At 40.0% G+C, this 7,008-nt stretch overlaps 1 non-coding gene across 1 annotated transcript; it reads left to right on the top strand.

The window, feature by feature from the left end:
- Nucleotides 1-6,209: 6,209 nt before the first annotated feature.
- LOC127744438 (small nucleolar RNA R71) lies at nt 6,210-6,313 on the top strand. Its single transcript, XR_008005427.1, has one exon. It is a non-coding gene; the product is annotated as a small nucleolar RNA R71 (small nucleolar RNA).
- Nucleotides 6,314-7,008: the final 695 nt, after the last annotated feature.

Here is a 7,008-nt window from a genome sequence, read left to right as displayed (position 1 = left end):
ACGGTGATGCCCTACATACAGCTTGCCATGGAAAGGAGTAAGAAGGATTGGATGAATGTAATAAGAAAGTAGAGATTCAAGAGGAGCACAGCATCTCCATACGCCTATCTGAAATTCCCACTATTGATTTACATAAGTATTTCTATCCCTTTTATTTTCTATTTATTATTAATTTTCAAACTCATCATAAACTAATTTAATCTGCCTAACTGAGATTTACAAGGTGACCATAGCTTGCTTCATACCAACAATCTCTGTGGGATCGACCCTTACTCACGTAAGGTATTACTTGGATGACCCAGTACACTTGCTGGTTAAGTTGAACGGAGTTATGATCACACCAGGGATTATTAAGATCCCAATTCATCACACCATGATCTCTTTGGGGTAATTTTGATTTCACACAAATACAAAGAGACCAACTTTGAGGATCACAATTTCGTCCACCACAAGTGCACTAGGTCATCTAAGTAATAAACCTTACGTGAGTAAGGGTCGATCCCACAGAGATTGTTGGCATGAAGCAAGCTATGGCCATCTTGTAAATTCTCAGTTAGGCGAATAATATATGGTTATGGATTTTTCGAATAATAATAATAAATAAACAGAAAATAAAGATAGGAATACTTATGTAAATCATTGATGAGAATTTCAGATAGGCGTATGAAGATGCTGTGCTCCTTTTGAATCTCGGCTTTCCTACTACCTTCATCCAATCCTTCTTACTTCTTTCCATGGCAAGCTGTATGTAGGGCATCCCTATTGTCAATGGCTACATCCCATCCTCTCAGTGAAAAAGGTCCAAATGCTCTGTCACGGAACGGCTAATTATCTGTCGGTTCTCGATCATGTCGGAATATAATCCCTTTATTCTTTTGCGTTTGTCACCATGCCCAACAATCACGAGTTTGAAGCTCGTCACAGTCATTCAATCCCTAAATCCTACTCGGAATACCACAGACAAGGTTTAGACTTTCTGGATTCTCATGAATGCCGCCATCAATTCTAGCTTATACCACGAAGATTTTGATTAAGGAATCCAAGAGATATGCGCCCGGTCTATGGTAGAATGGAAGTGGTTGTTAGTCACGCGTTCATAGGTGAGAATGATGATGAGTTTCATGGATCATCACATTCGTCATGGTGAAGTGCAACGAATATCTTAGAACATGAATAAACTGAATTGAATAGAAAATAGTAGTAATTGCATTAAAACTCGAGGTACAGCAGAGCTCCACACCCTTAATCTATGGTGTGTAGAAACTCTACCATTGAAAATACATAAGTGATAATGGTCCAGGCATGGCGGAATGGCCAGTCCCCATGAACGTGATCACAGGATAAAAAATACAATCCAGGATGTCTAATACAATAATAAAATGTCCTATTTATACTAGGGTTTACAGAAGTAAGTAATTGATGCAGAAATCCACTTCTGGGGCCCACTTGGTGTGTGCTTGGGCTGAGCTTGAGCTTTACACGTGCAGAGGCTTCTTTTGGAGTTGAACGCCAAGTTGTAACGTGTTTTTGGCGTTCAACTCTGGTTCGTGACATGTTTCTGGCGTTTGACTCCAGAATGAAGCATGGAACTGGCGTTGAGCGCCAGTTTACGTCATCTAGTCTCGAATAAAGTATGAACTATTATATATTTCTGGAAAGCTCTGGATGTCTAATTTTCATCTCCGTTGAGAGCGCGCCATTTGGAGTTCTGTAGCTCCAGAAAATCGATTTCGAGTGCAGGGAGGTCAGATTCCAACAACATCAGCAGTCCTTTGTTAACCTTTTATCAGAGTTTTGCTCAGGTCCCTCAATTTCAGCCAAAAAATACTTGAAATCACAGAAAAACACACAAACTCATAGTAAAGTCCAGAAATGTGAATTTAGCATAAAAACTAATGAAAACATCCCTAAAAGTAGCTAGATCCTACTAAAAACGACTTAAAAACAATGCCAAAAAGTGTATAAATTATCCGCTCAACACAACACCAAACTTAAATTGTTGCTTGTCCTCAAGCAACTAAAAATCAATTAGGATAAAAAGAAGAGAATATACTATAAAGCTCAGAATATCACTGAATATTAATTCTAATTAGATGAGCGGGACTTGTAGCTTTTTGCTTCTGAACAGTTTTGGCATCTCACTTTATCCTTTGAAGTTTAGAATGATTGGCTTCTCTTGGAACTTAGAATTTCAAATAGTGTTATTGATTCTCCTTGTTAAATTTGTTGATTCTTAAACACACTACTTTCATGAGTCTTGGCTGTGGCCCTAAGCACTTTGTTTTCCAGTATTACCACCGGATACATAAATGCCACAGACACATGACTGGGTGAACCTTTTCAGATTGTGACTCAGCTTTGCTAAAGTCCCCAGTTAGAGGTGTCCAGAGCTCTTAAGCACACTCTTTTGCTTTGGATCACGACTTTAACCACTCAGTCTCAAGCTTTTCACTTGGACCTGCATGCCACAAGCACATGGTTAGGGAAAGCTTGATTTAGCCGCTTAGGCCTGGATTTTATTTCCTTGGGCCCTCCTATCCATTGATGCTCAAAGCCTTGGATCCTTTTTACCTTTGCCTTTTGGTTTTAAGGGCTATTGGCTTTTTCTGCTTGCTTTTTCTTTTTCTTTCTATATTTTTTCGCCACTTTTTTTTTCGCAAGCTTTTGCTATTCACTGCTTTTTCTCGCTTCAAGAATCAATTTCATGATTTTTCATATTATCAATAGCATTTCTCTTTGTTCATCATTCTTTCAAGAGCCAACAATTTTAACATTCATAAACAACAAGATCAAAAGTTTGCACTGTTCAAGCATTCATTCAGAAAACAAAAAGTATTGTCACCACATCAATATAATTAAACTAAATTCAAGGATAAATTTGAAACTCATGTACTTCTTGTTCTTTTGTATTAAAAACATGTTTCATTTAAGAAAGTTGAATGATTCATGGAATTATTCATAGGTTTAAGACATAGTTACTACATACTAATGATCATGTAATAAAGACACAAACATAGATAACATAAAGCTTAAAAATCAAAAAACAGAGAAATAAGAACAAGGAATGAGTCCACCTTAGTGATGGTGGCACTTTCTTCTTGAAGAACCTATGATGTCCTTGAGCTCTTTTATGTCTCTTCCTTGCCTTTGTTGCTCCTCCCTCATTGCTCTTTGATCTTCTCTAATTTCATGGAGAATGATGGAGTGTTCTTGATGCTCCACCCTTAATTGATCCATATTGTAACTCAAGTCTTCTAGAGAAGTGTTGAGTTGTTCCAATAGTTGTTGGGAGGAAAGTGCATCCCTTGAGGCATCTCTGGGATTTCTTGGTGATGAGCTTCCTCATGCGCCTCTTGGGATCCATGAGTGGGCTCTCTTGTTTGCTCCATCCCCTTCTTAGTGATGGGCTTTAGAGATGAATCTCTCCATCTCCCATGACTCGGAGGTGGAAGCTTTTGTCTTCCCTTTCCCTTTTCTAGAGGTTTCTCCGGCCTTAGGTGCCATATGTGGTTATGGAAAAACAAAAAAAGCTATGCTTTTACCACACCAAACTTAGAATATTGCTCGCCCTCGAGCAAGAGAAGAAAGAATAGATGAAGAAGAAAAAAATATAGAGGAGAGGGAGAGAGGGTTATGTTTCGGCCAAGGAGGAGAAGAGAGGGTTGTACTGTGTGAAAATGAAGAAGAATGGAGGGGTTTATATAGTGGAGGGAGAGGAAGTAGGTTCGGTTATTTAGGGTGGGTTTGGTTGATTTTGAATATTGAAGGTAGGTGCGATTTATGAGGAAGAGTGGAAGGATATGAGTGGTAAAGAGGTGATGGGGAAGAGAGATTGAGGTGATTGGTGAAGGGTTTTGGGGAAGAGTGGTATTGGATTGTGTGAAGAGGAGAGAACGTGAGTTGAGGTAGGTGGGGATCCTTTGGGGTCCACAGATCCTAAGATGATCCTGTGGGGTCCACAGATCCTGAGGTGTCAAGGATTTACATCCCTGCACCAATTAGGCGTGTAAAATGCCCTATTCATGTGATCCTGGCGTTCAACGCCAGATTGATGCTTGTTTCTAGCATTGAACGCCAGCTTCATGCTTGTTTTGGGCGTTCAACGCCCATTTGCAGCATGTTTCTGGCGTTGAACGCCAGTTCCATGCTTGCTTCTGGCATTCAGCGCCAGCTTTCCTCAGGGTGTATCCCTAGCGTTTATACGCCAGGTTGTTGCTTATTTCTGGAGTTCAACGTCAGATCCATGCTCTGTTCTGGTGTTGAACGCCAGCCAGATGCTCCTTACTGGCGTTTAAACGCCAGTAAGACCTTTCTCTAGGGTGTGCTTTTTTTCTGCTGTTTTTGATTCTGTTTTTAATTTTTGTAATTATTTTGTGACTCCACATGATCATGATCCTAATAAAACATAAAAGAAAAATAAAAATAAAAATAGAATTAGATAAATAAAAATTGGGTTCCCTCCCAATAAGCGCTTCTTTAATGTCAATAGCTTGACAGTGGGCTCTCATGGAGCCTCACAGGTGATCAGGTTAATGTTGTAGACTCCCAACACCAAACTTAGAGTTTGAATGTGGGGATTCAACACCAAACTTAGAGTTTGGCTGTGGCCTCCCAACACCAAAATTAGAATTTGATTGTGGGGGCTCTGTTTGACTCTGTACTGAGAGAAGCTTTTCATGCTTCCTCTCTATTGTTAATGAGGAACACCCTTGGGTCTTAAACACAAGGTAGTCCCCATTCAATTGAAGGACTAATTATCCTCTGTTAATATCTATCACAGCTCCTGCTGTGGCTAGGAAAGGTCTTCCAAGGATGATGCATTCATCCTCCTCCTTCCTAGTGTCTAAGATTATGAAATCAGCAGGGATGTAAAGGCCTTCAACCTTTACCAACACGTCCTCTACCATTCCATACGCCTGTCTTACTGACTTATCTGCCATTTGTAATGAGAATATGGCAAGCTGTACCTCAATGATCCCCAGCTTCTCCATTACAGAGAGTGGTATAAGATTTATGCTTGACCCCAAGTCACACAAAGCCTTTTCAAAGGTCATGGTGCCTATGGTACAGGGTATTAATAATTTACCAGGATCTTGTGTCTTTTGAGATAAAGTTTGCTGAACCCATGTATCTAGTTCACCAATGAGCAAGGGAGGTTCACCTTCCCAAGTCTCATTACCAAACAACTTAGCATTCAGCTTCATGATAGCTCCTAGATATTGAGCAACTTGCTCTCCAGCTACATCTTCATCTTCTTCAAAGGAAGAATAGTTTTCAGAGCTCATGAATGGCAGAAGGAGGTTTAATGGGATCTCTATGGTCTCTATATGACCTTCAGATTCCTTTAAGTCCTCAATAAGGGACTCCTTCTTGCTTAAGAGACGTCCCCTGAGGTCTTCCTCATTGGGATTCACGTCCTCTCCTTCCACTCTAGGTTCGGCCATGTTGATTATGTCAATGGCCTTGCACACTCTTTTTGGATTCTCTTCAGTATTGCTTGGGAGAGAGCTAGGAGGAGTTTCAGTAACTTTCTTACTCAGCTGGCCCGCTTGTGCCTCTAAATTTCTTATGGAGGACCTTATTTCACTCATGAAACTTAAAGTGGCCTTAGACAGGTCAGAGACTATGGTTGCTAAGTTAGAGGTGCTCTGCTCAGAAATCTCTGTCTATTGCTGAGAAGATGATGGAAAAGGTTTACTATTGCTAAACCTATTTCTTCCACCATTATTAAAGCCTTGTTGAGGCTTTTGTTGATTCTTTCATGAGAAATTTGGATGATTTCCCTATGAGGGATTATAGGTGTTGCCAAAGGCTTCCCCCATGTAATTTACCTCTGCCATTGCAGGGTTTTCAGGATCATAGGCTTCTTCTTCAGAAGATGCCTCTTTAGTACTGTTGGATGCATTTTGCCATCCATTCAGACTTTGAGAAATCATGTTGACTTGCTGAGTCAACATTTTGTTCTGAGCCAATATGGCATTCAGAGCAACAAATTAAAGAACTCCCTTCCTCTGAGCATCCCATTATTCACGGAATTCTTCTCAGAAGTGTACATGAATTGGTTATTTGTAACCATTTCAATAAGTTCGTGAGCTTCTGCAGGCATTTTCTTTAGGTGAGTAGATCCACCTGAAGAATGGTCCAATGACATCTTAGAGAACTCAGATAGACCATAATAGAATATATCTATCATGGTCCACTCTGAAAACATGTCAGAAGGACACTTTTTGGTCATTTTCTTATATCTTTCCCAAGCTTCATAGAGGGATTCACCATCTTTTTGCTTGAAGGTCTGAACATCCACTCTAAGCTTGCTCAGCTTTTGAGGAAGAAAGAATTTAACCAAGAAGGCCATGGCCAGCTTATCCTAAGAGTCCAGGCTATCCTTAGGTTGTAAGTCCAACCATCTTCTAGCTCTGTCTCTTACATCAAAAGGGAAAAGCATGAGCCTGTAGACTTCAGGATCTACTGCATTAGTCTTAACAGTCTCACAGATCTGCAAGAACTCAGTTAAAAACTGGTAGGGATCTTCTGATGGAAGTCCATGAAACTTGCAGTTTTGTTGCATTAGAGCAACTAGTTGAGGTTTCAGCTCAAAATTGTTTGCTCTAATGGCAGGAATTGAGATGCTTCTTCCATCAAACTTGGAAGTAGGTGTAGTGTAATCACCAAGCATCCTCCTTTCATTATTGTGGTTGGGTTCGGCTGCCATATCCTTTTCTTGTTCGAAAATTTCAGTAAGGTTGTCTCTAGATTGTTGTAATTTAACTTCTCTTAGTTTCCTCTTCAGAGTCCTTTCAGGTTCAGGATCAGCTTCGACAAGAATGTCTTTTTCCTTGTTCCTGCTCATATGAGAAAGAAGAGAATAGAAAAGGAAGAGAAATCCTTTATGTCACAATATAGAGAATCCTTTATGTTAGTAGAAGAAGAAAGGGACTAAGAGTGAAGAAGAATGAATAATCCAAAGACAAGGGTGAGGATAGGAGCTGAGATTTGAGATGAAGAGAA

Source organism: Arachis duranensis, unplaced genomic scaffold, assembly GCF_000817695.3.
Source record: "Arachis duranensis cultivar V14167 unplaced genomic scaffold, aradu.V14167.gnm2.J7QH unplaced_Scaffold_354584, whole genome shotgun sequence".
Classification (NCBI taxonomy): Eukaryota; Viridiplantae; Streptophyta; class Magnoliopsida; order Fabales; family Fabaceae; genus Arachis; species Arachis duranensis.
This window is presented reverse-complemented; position numbering and strand designations above follow the sequence as displayed.